The sequence below is a fragment of the Heloderma suspectum genome, chromosome 13 (assembly GCF_057233095.1).
Source record: "Heloderma suspectum isolate Gila_16-S chromosome 13, 16-S_ref, whole genome shotgun sequence".
Taxonomy (NCBI): Eukaryota; Metazoa; Chordata; class Lepidosauria; order Squamata; family Helodermatidae; genus Heloderma; species Heloderma suspectum.
Genome location: NC_139470.1, coordinates 5,703,789 through 5,719,348, shown reverse-complemented (window position 1 = coordinate 5,719,348; position 15,560 = coordinate 5,703,789). Strand labels below are relative to the sequence as shown.

The 15,560-nt window shown below is 46.4% G+C and overlaps 1 pseudogene across 1 annotated transcript; it reads left to right on the top strand.

Moving 5' to 3' along the window:
- The first annotated feature begins 1,152 nt into the window (after positions 1–1,152).
- On the top strand, positions 1,153–15,129 carry LOC146335992 (P2X purinoceptor 7-like; annotated as a pseudogene). The gene is made up of 6 exons (XR_014785665.1): positions 1,153–1,277; positions 2,357–2,488; positions 5,306–5,377; positions 6,728–6,800; positions 8,768–8,970; positions 14,989–15,129. The product of XR_014785665.1 is annotated as a P2X purinoceptor 7-like (transcript).
- The last annotated feature ends 431 nt before the right edge of the window (positions 15,130–15,560 follow it).

Sequence of the window (15,560 nt, the reverse complement as noted above, 5' to 3'; positions counted from 1 at the left end):
TGACAGGCCACCATGCTCTCAAGCACCTTGCCCCCAAAGGGGATATTAGCAACGGGGTGGTAGTTCGCACATACCTCCGGTTCCAGCAAGGTCCTTTTTAGGAGAGCCTGCACCACCACCACTTTCACGGTGGCAGGCACCACCCCCTAACCTAGTGAGGCATTCACCACCCCCTGGGCCCACCTAGTCAGTTCCCCTCTGCCAGAGCTTATCAGCCAAACTGGGCAAGGCTCGAGCCTACATGTAGCGGGATGGACAGATTCAGACATCTTGTACACTTTCTCAGCCCACAACAACTGAAGCTGGCCTGCAAAAGCTGGCTAGGAGGTGTACTGGTCACTTCCCCAGAGAACGGCCAGCCTTAGGAATGATGGCAACTCCCGGTCCCTCCGGTCTTGATTGGTTCTGCACCCAGAACCCAGGTGGGCAAAAGCTGCGTCAAGCAGCCCATCCGCTCTGGTATCAGGAAGACCTGCCAAGTCGGCCCGAGCACACACAATCATGTCATGGGTGGCAGTTTTACTATGGACCAACCTGGCATTTTTAGCAGCAGCACCAGTACAGTGCAGGCTGCCAGGGCGATCTAGATCTTGAGGGGGTGGGGATGGGGGAAGAAGGTAAAGACCAAAGCAACGGCCTTTTCCTCACCTGTCATGTCCAGCCCCCAGCACCACACCTCCTTCTGCCCGAGATCACACCAATCCCTTAGGATGCACTCAGCACATATGTCAGCGAGTTCAAATAGCAACACGCCAGCCTTAAGGTGTAGATAAATGCACCAGAGAGTACAAAGTCGAAAGTGAAACAGAAAGGGCCACTTTTCCATAAAATGTTTTCCGCCATAAAATACTGTCTCCCATAAATAGCAGCCTCATAAATCCTAGAGCTCACATGCGTGTAAAACTGCAAGCAGCCACCAGCTACCGTTGAAATAGTCGCATGGGATAAAGTGGTTAGCAGGATCACGATCTGGCCAGAGCTGCGTTGTGCTCCTTGTGACCAATTTAGTTCATCTTCATTTGCTCCTTCCCTGCATGGTCGTCTTGCCGTGCCTTTAGGTGGTGTGCTTTGGCTGACTGACTGGGTGTGTGGCTAGAAGCCACTGCAATTCTGCAAGAGGCTGTATTTTGTAAGATTCCTTTATTTTCTACTATGGCTGTGTGCGGCAGTTTAACTGGCTTGTGTGGATATACAACTTCCAAAGTTGTGCATGTTCAGAGCATTTACTACGGGAGCCTCAAGTGGGCCATTCAAACTGTTGTCTTTCTGTATGTCTGGTAAGTGGCAAAAGAAACGTTGAGATAAGCCAGTGGTGAATGAAAGGAAACATGGGAATCTGGTTTGTGGTGCAATCCTTGGGAATTCCTTCCCAAGGAATTTGGAATTATTTCCTCATTGAAATAAAATCAATGAGACTGAACAGGCCTGTTGCCACGTCACAACAACCCCCTGTGGCTTAATTTACTGCGGGGGCTGTTGCATTGTGCCGGACACCCGGAGGCACAATGCTTGTATGGTGTCCATGGGCACCCAGCTTGCTGTGGCTTCTTGTGTCGTGCGAATGCTGGCACCAGGGATCGTTTGAGGCTTAGACAGCCCTCAAATAAAACAAGTTATGTTGAAGGGCACAATGCTGAGTATAAGTCCTTAGAAGTATGTATCATTGAAGCCACTGGAAATACTTTAGGATTGGAAATGTTTAGGATTGAAGTGCCAATGTAACTTATTTTCCAGAACAATTACCTATTTTTTTAACTAAATTGTTCAGTTTTATAATAGTATTATTTCAGAAAAGAAAAAAAATCTCATCATTCATTCACACCTTAAATGCTAAGATGTTGATCGTGGCAGAAACTTTAACAGACTAAATTTAATGGACTTTGTCGAATTGTTCTAGCCCTCAAAAACAGATGCTGGAATAAGTCTGTTAGGGTGCAATCCTATGCATTTCTAGACAGAAAAAAGTCCTGCAACTCCCAGCATCCCTCAGCCAGCCATGCTGTTTTCCATCTAAACATGCATAGGATTGCACCGCTAGTCTTTAAGGTGCCATAAGACTCTGAGCTGGTTTGTACCATCAAACAAGCCACTGTGGCTCAAATAAACAATGGTGGCTTGTTTAAATTGGTGGTGCGTTCTGTGGGTGGCTTATCATGTCGTCTGAACCTGGGCGGCAGGACTTGTTGGAGGGGGAAACAACTGTCAAATAACCCTTGGCCTGTTGTAGGCTCAGCAGGTGGTCCAGGGAGAAGTCACTGTCTCCAAGCCTCAGTTTTCCCATCTGTGAAATGGGTACAAAAAAAGAACCCATGAAAAAAGAGCCAGCCACCTCAAGCCCTTTCCACTGTCTCTTCAGCATCATACTTTTCATTGATAAACGCTATCAGAAGAAGGACTCTGTCATCAGCTCGGTGCACACAAAGTGAAAGGGGTGTCTCAGACAGACATGAGGATCTGGGACACCGCGGAATACACAATGCCCATGCAGGTGAGTCTCCTCTTGATGTTGCAGCAGAGACCTGTCTGGTTTCCAGTGATGAGAGTAGCTGATTTTCAGTGTTTGGATCAGATCAAGGGAGCATCTAGTCCAGGCGTGCAGAACCTCAGGCCTGAGGGCCAAATCTGGCCCTCCAGAGTTTCCCAGAAGGCCCCACCCCTTTCCCTCGCCCACCAATCATTTGGTGATTTCCCAGCTTTTGCGCAGTTTTCCCCCTATTCTAAAAGGTTGAAATGCCTCTTCTAATGCCTAGTTATAGGCAGTAAGAGCTTCAAGCTAAAATATGCAGGTATTTTTGGTATACTGGCCCCACCCCCTTTGCCTTTGGGTCCACCCCCCACTGGCATGTGGCCTCTGAGAGCTTCTGCGAAACAGAATTCAGCCCTCAGGCTCAAAGAAGTTCAACAGCGGTCTTCTAGTCCCAAAAAGTGCTTCCTTCAATTGCCAACCAGTCGTCTCTGGGAAACCTCTATTTAAGTTCTGGGTGTTTGGCACTGATTTCACCCCTTTCCCCGTATCCCCTCTTCAGCCTCCTCAATATCACATTTCTGGCTATGGGCTCAGAACCAGGATTTTAAGAGACCAGCCTTAAGAGGGTTGATCCAAGACATTGTGCTGCCGGAGGGGAAGGACAAGATGGCACCACCTCCCATTTCATGAACAAAAGCTGACCGGACTGGTGGTTGAATCTTTCTTCAACACTGGTGATGGGCCAGCATCCCCCGCCACATCTGAAGGCTAGCTTAGAGTGGGGAAGGTAACCTGCATGGCACACAGCTCTCTCCTCCAAGACTTTGCTGCCACCTCCCAGCATCTGCCACCTGAGGCAACTGCCTCACTTTGCCTAATGGTAGGGCCAGCCCTGCTGTTGATGCAGGCTCCACAGAGATGGCACCTCAGGCAGAGATTTTGCTGCCTGAGGCAAAGGACAAAATGCCTCCCTCCCATTCCACGTACAGAAGCCAAACGTTCTGGCAGCTGCATCTTGCTTCAACACTGGCAGTGGGACAAAGTCCTCCATTCCGTGTGAGGGCAGCAGGCTAGCTTACGTAGCCTGCTGCCTCACATGGTAGACACTGCTCTGTCTTCCAGCAGAAGGGCAATAGGTGGGGGACAGAAGCAGCAGCTGGCAAGGGTTGCTGCAGATGTCCCACACAACCTGCAGCAGGGGTGGACAAATCACAGGTGCCCCACACAACCTCTGGCCTGGTGGCCAAATCCAGCCTTCCCCAGAAGGCCATGCTCCCTTTCCCCCAACCACCAATCTTTAGGTGGTTTCCTAGCTTTTGTGCAATTTTTTTCCCTTTCTAAAAGGTTGAAATGCCTCTCCTAAGGGTTAGTCGCTGGCAGTAAGAGCTTCAGGCTAAAACATGCTGGTAATTTTGGCCCCATCTATTTTGCCCTTGGCCTCACCTACCAGTGGCATCCCCCACCCTGCAAGCATCTCCTGGGCCCCATCTACACAAGCCTTTTACTCTGGGGCGGCCGCAAGTCCAGGTGCCTCGGGAAAGACGACGTAGTCGCCACTTTGCAGCCATCTGTGGTTTTCTCCCGGAAAATGCAGATTTCCAAGGAGGCGTTTTGCTGAGATGTTTTCATTCGCTGCAGAGGTCCCCGCGGTTGTGAGCCGTCTGTCCCTTCCCCAAACTGACTTTGCATTTTGCAGTGGGCGTGTTGTAGGTGTGCGTAGTGCTTGAGTCACTCTGTGACGCCCCTTTACTCCCCCCATCCCTTTGCAGCTGTGCAGTTGCAGAGGCACAGAGAGGCTTTTCCATTTATTTAATCACACTTTCGCACATTTTTGCAGCTTTGTATCTTCGCAACAGTTGCTTTTGGACTCAGTGCCCAAGGGCCAAGGGGGTCTTAGGGGAGGACTAACTTCACTCCGGCCACCATTTTGGAGTGATGGGTAGGCACGTATCGCTCACGCCTGTGAGTGCGAGCCATCGTGAGAGTCCTTAGGCTGGGGAACTGACAAACAGATGGCGTGGAAATGAAGGAGCACAGAACACCCACTTTTTACCTAATGAGGGGTGGAAAGACACAACAGAATCCCTCAAATACAAAACAGCCACTGAAGTGTCGCACCCCCACACTCACGGGACTGTACAGCTGCACATTAAAGTATAATGGCAAGAAAAGGCAGCCCGCAGTAAATCATGAGTGTATCCCAGCAGAAGCTCATTCGAAGCTGAAATGCTGCGCAGTTGCAACGGGGTGAAGGATGAAAGCAGTGCCATGTAGACGGAGCCCCAGGGAATTCAGCCTTCGGGCTGAAAGAGGCTTGCTGCCCTGCCCTGTGGCATCTGCCACCTGAGGTAGCTGTCTCACTCTGCCCAATGATAGGGCTGACCTTCTGAGACTGTTACAAATGGCAGACTGGGGCTTTAACATTATGCCCAACTTTCTCTCTTGCTCTTGCTCTCGCTCTCCCCACCCCAAACCCTGGCCATCTATGTTTTCTTTAAAAGCTCTGGAGAATGCTAGAGCTCTTGCTCACAACTTCATGATATTTTGGCCAGTTCTAATACAGGTATTATTATGACTTTTGGACTTTTACCCCCCAAATGGACGAACCTAAGCTTTTTGTTGTTTCTTGTATGCCACCCTGTGAGCTATTAGCTGCAGAGCAACTAATAAATCTTAGGAATAAATGATATATTTTAAGAAATCTGTAAGAATCTGATTTTCCCAGTGGCTGACAGAGTTAACCCCTTTTAAAAATTCTTGTTTCTCTTTCTCTCTTTCTCTCTCTCTCTCTCTCTCTCTCAATCTCTCTCTCTCTCTCTTCGCCCCCTTTCTGTGTAGGGAGTAAATTCCTTCTTTGTAGTAACCAATATCATCATGACAGAAAACCAAACACAGGGACTTTGCCCTGAGGTAAGTGATCTTATAATTCCAGAGTGGCGGGGGGTGGGGGTGGACATATTATTTAGATGTTGAAGATTAATGTCTGTGGCAGTGGTGGGCAACTTCTGGTCCTCCAGTTGTTGTTGGACTGCAACTCCCATCAGCAGAGTTAATGGCAAAGGATGATGGGAGGTGCAGTCCAACAAAAACTGGAAGACCACACGTTGCCATTCCTGGTCTGTGGTGATCCTCCATCAGTGGGTCTTTCCCACCTGTTTGAACCCATTGGGTAAAAAAAGAAAACTTGTAACAACTAATCCAGATATCTTTCTTTGCATCCTTTGCTCAGTTTGAATCTTTAGTGATTGGAAATGTGTGCCATTGAAATCACTGTTTGGGGGTTCCCACCCCTAGTTTTTTTTTTTAAAGATTCATTGTACTTCTGCAAACCTTGCTGTTTCCTCCCTCTTGTGTGTGGGTGGTACCCTTTTGGCTACATAAGCAATGGCACTTGCAGCCTGAACATTGTAAATAGAGGAAATGGTATACAAACAGAGCAGAAGAGGCACTTCTAAAAGGCAGACCCCCCAGAGAGCCATGTAGGCGGCTCCCAAGCTGTACCCCTAGTTTTAGCCCCCTCCAGCTCTCACTCTCTCTGCCCCCTCCCCTCAACTGCTGGAATGTCACCTCCTTCAAAACCACAGGGCTATCCACAGCAGTCAGCAGTTTATCACCAATGTGGGGGCTCCACCTCTCTTGGTACTTGCTAAGCTCCCTGCCCCTCCTGATTTTTATTTTATTCCTTATCATTTTTCTTAATTTAAAAAATTGAGTGGGAGGCTGTCATGTTGCAAGCAAAGGCCTGCATTCCAGCGCCACCTTTATTTGGGTTAAAAAGAGTGGTTGTGTGTTTTGGAGCTCAGACTTTCACCTCTGCCTTTTACTTAGGTTGTTGGACAAGTTCCTTTTCTATTAATCTCACCAATTTGCTTTCTGGGAAATTAGTGTTTTCTAACCAGACATGCTGCTATGGCAGCCATCTTATGAATGGGCATGCACCCACCCCACCATGGCAGCCATTTTGGGAGTGTGCCCACAGCACTCTCAACATTCCAAATGTGCCCAGTGACTGAAAAAGGTTGGGGATCCTATTCATGAAACATCTGCCAATCCTCCTGGAGTATTAACCAGAAAAATCAGCCTAACAAAGGAACTATTGGCCAGCAGTTATAAAAATATTATTAATGCATGGCCCATTGCAAGGAAGTCAGGGAAGCAGGTGTAAGCAGAAGGCTGAAATAAAATATTGTATGTTGCTAGATATTTAAGTGCATATTGCTTATTAGTTTCCCCACCCCTACCCCTTTTTCTTTTGCTCAGTTCCCCACAGCCACAACTGTTTGTTTTAATGATACAAGCTGTAAGAAAGGTCGTGCGGACCCCCAAGGTAATGGTATGTGGATTTAAGCTTTTTAACACACTCTGGAAGTCTTTTGCCATGTGTTTTAAGCTTTCTTCTTTCATTGCATTGCTGAGCAATACAATCTGCTCTGAATCCATGTTAGCCATAATGGGCAAAAACCAAAGAGAAGCTTTTTATCATGGAATTATCACATTTTATAAGAACATAGGAAGATAAGAACATCAGAAGAGCCATGCTGGATCAAACCAAGGGTCCATCTAGTCCAGCATTCTGTTCACACAGTGGCCAACCAGCTGCCCACAGAAAACCTGCAACCAGGACACAAGTACAACAGCACCCTCCCGCCCATGTTCCCCAGCAACTACTGGACATAGGTTCACTGCCTCTGGTGCTGATGATAGCACATAGCCAACAGAACTAGTAGCCACTGATAGCCTTCTCCTCAAGGAATTTGTCTAATCCCATTTTAAAGCCATCCAAATTGGTGCCCATCACTACATCTTGTGGTAGCGAATTCCATAGTTAGCTATGAGCTGTGTGAAGAAGTCCTTCCTTTTATCTGTCCTGAATCTCCCACCAATGAACTTCATGGGATGACCCCATTGGGTTGTAGTAATATGAGAGAGGGAGAAAAATGTTTCCTTGTCCACATTCTCCACACCACGCTTAATTTTGTACTTTTTCCAAGCTAAGCAATCCCAGCTGTTGCAACCTTCCCTCATAGGGGAGATGCTCCAGCCCCTTGATCATTTAAGTTGCCCTGTTCTGCACTTTTTCCAGCTCTACAATATCTTTTTTTTAGGTATGGTGACCAGAACTATACATAGTTATCCTTATAACCACCTGGGGGTGGGGGGTGCGCACTTAAACAATCCCAGAAATCGAACTCAGATCAGGAGAGGCCACAGGATGAAGCGTGAACTACACAAGCTATTTGCCCAGTGCTATAGTGGTAAATTTTAAAGTGCAGGCGCTCGTTGTAAGAGCTCCCATAGCCGCACCCCCAAAGAGAGCCCTAAATTGCAGGCAACTGTGTTGATCCATAGCAAGGAACCCCGTATTTTTATTGAATTTTTCAAAGTAACAATGAACAGTAACAAATCCAGATACACCACATGTGAGTTAATTTCTTTACAGTCTTTCTGATCACTTAAGATCTCTATCTGGTACAAGTAAGATTGTCTGATAAAGATCACACCATAGAGTTCCGTGTGTCTTAGGAGGTTGTTGTGTATTCTTCTCAATATTAGCAAATTCAATAAATGGATACCATATTCCATAAAAAGTGTCAGTTTCTACTTAGCCTCTTTGTACCTGAAGATGTTAAGTGAATTTCTCCCATTAGTGCAAAGTCCCAATTTGTCTGTTTCCCTGTGATAAAATGAATGTCATTTGCTGATTTCCAGTTAGCAACTATGACCAACCTGGCTGCTGTCCAGTTCTAGGAATTGTCATGTCTAGGAACAGGTCTTTTGAAAAGCAAATGGGTCCTAATTGCTCATTCAAGATCGGACTCCCCCGGAATACATAACAATTAATTTCCCCCCAGTTATTGTGAGGATTGTAGCTAAGCTCAGAGGGAACAGGGAATTCCAAGGGGGTGGGAGATGACATTAGCATCCCTGCTAATAAAAAAATGGCGCTGCATCCCTGTGAACTCACAGTATTCACTATACATTCAGGTATAAATTGTACTCAAAAGAGCTAGCACGGAGGTTTCTTTTAGGCAGGGGCTTTCAAACTGGAATTCTTTGCTGATAATGAGCTTAATGTTTAATTCCTGTAGTTAATAAACCACAAAAGTATATATAAATTAAAAAAAAGATCCGACATGCAATTAACCTTCAGTTATGTTTTACGTATTACTTTACTGAAAGTATTGTATGGCCAGCTGCCAATCCATCATAACACACTTTGGATCTGGTTTGACTTACATAATTCTGAAAAGCCTTGAGATGATGTCCCTTATATAGAAAGTTAATTTCTCCTCTCTATAGGAGTTCAGACTGGCAAATGCATGAAGTACAACACCACCGTCAGAACATGGGAGGTCGCAGCTTGGTGCCCTGTGGAATCAAAGATGAGCGCTCAGTGTGAGGCATTGTTTATCATCGCTGCTTTTGTACTATACTTCACGAAATGCTGCATTTTATTTATTTATATTGCATTTCAATATCACCCATTAGCCGAAGCTCTCTGCGTAAATCCCTGTCATGCAGCCCCATTCACAGTTTCCAATTCCTTCAGCTTCTTGATGGCTTTGCAGCCTATGCTTAAATGTTGATGGTTACAGCATTGAGCTTGTTTGAAATCTCTCATCCATGCCTCGGATCTTCTTTCAGGCCTGCCATTCTGACGAGTGCTGAAAACTTCACTGTGCTCATAAAGAACAACATCCACTTTCTGAAATTTAATTATATGAAGTAAGTACAAACAGACGTTTTGGCTGCTGGGATTGACAAGAGACAGTTCCTTTCCGAGATACACAGCAATCACCTGTCCCCACTGGTGTGGACAAAACATAGCAGGATGTAGACATCCCAAAAAGTGCTATACCCTTCAATGTGTGGGAAGTCCATTGCAGTTCCACTTGTAGCTTACAGCAGAAAAAAATGGGCTTCCTTACACGGAGCGTTTATCCTGCGATTTGAGCTTGCTCCTTCACGGAAGTTTGCAGGCTCTTTACATGATGTCGTAACCCAGCCATGACCCTCCTGCACTAAATGCCCTTTGTTCCGTTTTTAAATAGATCGCAGATAATGAGCAATCAAATTACCCAGTTGTGAGTTGCTTCAGTTTCCTCCGTGAAAAGAGTTAAGGCGGCAAGAAGAGAAGTGAGATCAATGAAAGATAATGGAAGACTCAGATATGGGGAGAAGAGGGCAGGGGGAAAGGAAGCGCATGTAAAGGGAGTCAGTGGTGATCCTGCATTTAAAACAGAAGCAGAAAGCCCCGTTTTAAATGCAGGATTTTAGGCTGGTGTAGAAATGCCCAATGATTTTATAGCACTACCAATTAGAGGGCGTTCTAGAACTATTCCATCTTTTTCTCCTTAATAGATTTTCTGTGGTAAAGAAAAAGATGGAAGAAGAGGTTGCGAGTGAAAGGCAATGACCTCTGGACCCCATTGTAAAGTTCTGTGAATGAGGAATGTATGTATTAAATGTATTAAATGCCTCATAAAATACATTTCTCAAGGGATTTTACAATAATAATGATAAAATATATGAATAAAATCACAATAAAATCAACAATATAAAACTAATTAATATGCCAACACTGCATAAAATACAATATCATATTGCAGGGACTAGGGTAATAAACCACATTGCAGGGACTGAGATAATAAAACACTAAAATATTTACAAAATACTTTATAAGACTTTTAAAAAGAATGTTAAAGCCTGGGAGAACAGGAGCTCTTAGCCTGGCACCAGAAAGAGAGTAGTGTGGGTGTCAGGTGAGCTTCCCTTGGGAAAGCATCCAGTTCTGGGGGGACTCTACTGAAGAAGCCCCTCTCCTGTTGCCACCCCCCAAGCCTCAGAATGAGGTAGCACTTGAAGGAGGACTTCTGTGGATGACCTTAAAGTACGGGCGGGTCCATATGGGAGGAGGCGTTCCATCAGGGCAATAAAAGGAGGAAGGGTAATAGAGCCTCATCCGGAAGCACCCCCTGTGTCTCTCCTTCAAACTCTGCTGGGTGTGACATTCCAAAGGCTAGAGAGAAGTCTCCAGCAGCTAAAGGATCATTAAGCTCTTAGTGGCCTGGTTCACACAATTGCAGGATGGAATTGCACCGGTAGCTTATTTCCCCCACTGTTTGTGCCAGGGGGATTAGCATGATTATCCTCAACAGTACGGCTTGTCATGTCTTGCGAACTCAGCCAGGGTGGCTTCTTGCCATGGGTAACAAGCTACCCAGACCCCTACAACAGCCCATGGGTTCTGGGTGGCTTATTACCCATGCTAACAAGCCACCCTGGCTGGATTTGCACAACATGACAAACTGTGCCGCCAAGGGTAATTGTGGGGGAAATAAGCCATAGTCAAGTGAACTGGGCCTCTGCCAGGAATTGACACATGTGCTCCTGGGTGGCTGGGAGGAGGATGTTCAAAGGAGGGAGTGTAGTTTAAAACAAACTCTGGTCAGTTTCAAAATCAGCCAGCTACTTGGACTCTTTTGCTGATTTGTTTAACTTACCAGAGTTTGCTTTAAACCACAATCTCTGGTTCAGGTGTAACAATAAGCCAGCTTTTCTTGGAAAGTGAAACTAAACTTGGCAGGATTCTTCCTCAAAGCCACATCGGAGAAGCAGAGCTCGTTCTAGCTTATGGACATAGTACTAAATTCTCACAGGATAAACAATGCCTTTATCAAGGCAAAAGCTATTTTGGGCTGCATTAATTTTGGGCTGCATAGCTTCCAAATCTGGGAAGTACTAGTTCCCCTCTACTCAGCACCGGTTAAGCCTCATCTGGAGTACTGTGTCCAGTTCTGGGCAGGCACCACATTTTAAGAAGGATGCAGACAAACTGGAGAGGGTTCAGAGGAGGGCAACAAAGATGATCAGGGGACTGGAAACAAAGCCCTATGAAGAGAGACTGAAAGAACTGGGCATGTTTAGCCTTGAGAAGAGGAGACTGAGGGGAGATAGGATAGCACTCTTCAAGTACTTGAAAGGTTGTCACAGAGAAGAAGGCCAGGATCTCTTCTTGATCATCCCAGAGTGCAGGACACGGAATAATGGGCTCAAGTTACAGGAAGCCAGATTCCGACTGAACATCAGGAAAAACTTCCTGACTGTAAGAGCAATATGACAATGGAACCAATTACCTGGGGAGGTGGTGGGCTCTCCCACACTGGAGGCCTTCAAGATGAGGCTGGACAGCCACCTGTCAGGGATGCTCTGACTTGGATTCCTGCATTGAGCAGGGGGTTGGACTCGATGGCCTTGTAGGCCCCTTCCAACCCTACTATTCTATGATTCTATGATCTCTGAACTCTCCCATTGTCTACTATCGGGAGCCAAGTTGTATAAGGCCATACTAATAGGCTCATTCACAAGAATCAAGCCAGTCAAATTTGTAACCATACACTTGCAAGATTGTTATCTGACAAAATTAATAGTGCAAGCCTATACATGTCTACTCAGAAATAAGTACCATTGAGTTCAACGGAGCTTACTCCCTGGTAACTGGATAAAGGACAACAGCCTACAAGATATTTCCCAGTTGCTTTTAATTCTCTTATCAACACTGGGAGAAGTCAGCACAGCAACAATAAGGCAATATGTAGACTTAGGCTCCATCTACATGGGGCTTTTACTCCAGTTCTACTCCACCCCCAAATCAATAGTATCAGATGACGCACGCTGCTCTCTGTAGCTAGCCTGGTGTATTGCCCCAAATCCGGGTTTTTTTCAAGCTCTTTTTGTGTTGGATTTTCCTGTCACAGCAGTTTCAGTGCTGTTTGGGAGTCCATGTGACCTCAGCTGGCTTCATCACAGGCTGGTGGGCATAGTGCTGATTGGTAGAAGGGAAAGTAGCATGGGGCAGGGTGTGGGGAGAGCAGAGGGGTAAACATGTCTACCTTGAAGTAACTCATTGCCTTCAGTTCCACTTCGCCAGCCCCGCTGTGTTAAAACTGTGCAACTATGAAGGAGCACAGCTGAGAAACGCTGGATGCCTGTTGATTCAAAGCTGCACAGCTAAGAAAGGGTGATTACCAGGATGGATGATTTTGATGGATGAACTCAGAAGCACTTCCGTTGAGCCCATGTTTGTTTGGGGATGTGGGGGGGGGATGTGGGGCCCAATCAACATTAACTGTTGATTGGGCAGTTAATATACATCAAAGACAACATGCTAGTCGCTCTCCCTCCAAGCTCACTGCTCTCAGCACCTCTTATTCTCCTTCTCATTCTGCTCAGTCCCTGGGCGTGGTGGCTGCCTGCTTGCCTCATAAGTATGTGTGTGTGGGGGGGGGGGGTGTTGGGTTTGTCATGAACATCTACTCATAAGCAAGTCCTCCACTGCACTTCGTTTAACAACCCTCCGTTTATTGGCTGCTCCACACCTATGCAATTGCTGGTGATCATTTCTACTGGTGGCGGGACTCGCCGCCCCACCCCAACAAATGCGGCTTCAGTTCCCATCTGCACCACAAAAGCGGAGGAATACAGCATTGTGTGCACTGTGGAAAGAGCTAATTCAATTCTGTGAAAATGCAGATTTCTCCCAAATCACTTCGCAAAGCATTTCCATTTAGAGTGGCCCTTAGTATTTTGTGTGTACTTCTTCCTAAATAGCTCTTTCTCAGAGAATATGTTCTGTATTATAAAATTAGTTCTGTGTTATCTGTCAGATAAGAACTTTTCCTCCCATTCTTCCTGCAGAAGAAACATTTCACCAGAATTCACTATTTCCTGCACATACAACAAGAGCTCAGCATTGCCCAATTTTCCGGCTGGGAGACATTGCCCACGCTGCAGGAGCAAACTTCTCAGAGGTGGCTGTTCAGGCCTGTGGCCTCTGTAGTGTTTTTCTAAAATATGTGTCCATTGGATGCCCTCACCAGCTGCTGCTTCCTGAAAGAACCAAGTTAAAGGCAGCCAGCATTTTCTTGGCAAGCATTTGACTACTTTGTGAAAATGTTTTGTGGAAGGCAAAAAAGAGGAGAGCTGTCCTTTTAGGTCTGCCTTCAAAAGCAGTCAAACAAGTTATCTCAGGTCACTAGCATGTTTTTTTAGGGGGGAAGGTCACATAGGGTTTCTGTCCAGTAGGGACCAGTTTACCTGGATCCCAAGATGCTGTGTGAGGTTGAGATTATTTACTTATTTATTCAGCTGGTGCCATCTATGTCTCCCATTACTGCCAACTTCCTTGTGGGAATGGTTCCAGAAGAGAGAGGCAGGCAGCCAAGAAGGCAGGTGAAGATCACGTCTGGCTCCTGTTCCAGCTTCACTGTCCCTCCCATACACTACAGGGCTTTCTCCCCTCAACTGCCCTGTGGGATAAATCCTCATGAGTTATTTTTATTGTTTTATCATGTTTTTTTTATCACTGTATTGTAGATTTACTTGTAAGCTGCCTTGGTAGGATTTTATTCTGACAGGAGAGAGATAAATAATTGTAATCAATCATTCGCAGAGTGCAGGGCTGGCAGCAAGGGTAGGCATGGGACCTGCCAAGGGCCTACACCCCAGCAGGTGCCCTCTGACAAGCGCCTCTGGACTTGCTCCTCTTCACCCTTGCAACCCCTGCTTGTTCACCACAGTGGTGGTGAGAAGGAAGAGCAGCAGATGCCACGGCCTACTTGCTCACTGGCTCTTTGCCTGTCAAGCAAGCACATGGTAGCCATGATGTGAAAGAGGAGCGATAGCAGCTGGTGAGAAGGTTGACTCATGGAGGGAGGAGCCCCATTGCGGGTGTCTTGCCCAAGGACCCTCAAGAACCATGGCAGCTCTGAGTGCTTTTTACCAGCTTCGACTGCTACAGCCTCTCCTGGACAGGGACAGATTGGCTAGTAACCTCAGGACTGGACTACTGCAATCTGCACTATGTGGGGCTGCCCTTAAGGCTGGTCCAAAAGCTGGTGCAGAATGCAGCAGCTCAGCTGGTGTCAGGAGCTACCCCTTTTCAGCATGCAGCTCCTTTGCTAAGGGAACTGCAGTGGCAGCCTATTGTCTACCATGCCAGGTTTAAGGTTTGTAAAGCCCTAAACAACTTGGGACCAGGATTCCTGAGAGAGCACCTTCTCCCTTATCAACTTGCCCGCTCACTGAGGTGACCAGATGAGGCGCTCCTAGTGGTTCCACTAGGGCCTACGGCCTGGTTGGAATCCACCCAGAGCACAGTCTTCAGTGTGGTAGCTCCCTCTCTGTGGAACTCCCTGCCTCTGGATGTCAAGCAGGCGCCAACACTGTTTTACTTTCAGTGCATGCTGAAGATATTTTTATGTCAACAAGCCTTCCCTGATTGACCAGCCACCATTCTGTCTAAACATGCATAGGATGGCGCACTTAAATTCCCTCCCTGTTCTTTTTTCCTTTTTTGTCTTTTTAGATTGTCAGCCTGCAGGCAGGGACAGTCTTCTTTTACTGATTATTTGTAGGCCACTCTAGGAGCCTTTTTGTCTGAGAAGCAAGATAAACAATACTTTATACAAATAATTACCTAAATAAATAAAATTTAAAAGTGCACCTCTATATGTTTCAAGGGTGGCATCTTCAGCATTGAAATTAACCGGGATTGCAGCCTGGACCAATGGCTTCACTGCTGCAGACCTGAGTATAGTTTCCGGCGTCTGGATGATGGCGGAACAAGCCATGCTTCGTACCCAGGCTACAATTGCAGGTAAAGGGTGCTCTTTAAAAGCCTCCCACACTGAAACTTTGGGCTTCCTGGGTCTCGTTTGTCTTGCACTTGAAATCCAAGGTCCACCAACCAGAGCCAGGCGCCATGTCATTTATTTGCAAGCCAAAGGCCATTAGTACAACTGAAAGAAAATTACAGAATGTACTGTAGGAAATAAAACACTGGAGTAATTAAAAAAACAAAAAAGAGCACAATGAATCTGAACTAAAATGCAGCTAGGCCTTTACACCAAAGGATCTTGCCAGGTGCAAAATAGTGGTGGGGAAAGGAAAGGTGGAGCCAATGGCAAAGTGGTGGCTTGGGGTGGAGGAGCTAATTAACCCCTGCATCTCATTAGCCACACACTAGGATAGTGGTTAGAGTGTTGGACTGGGGCTCAGGAGACCGGATCCTCTCGGCCATGAAGCTGACTGG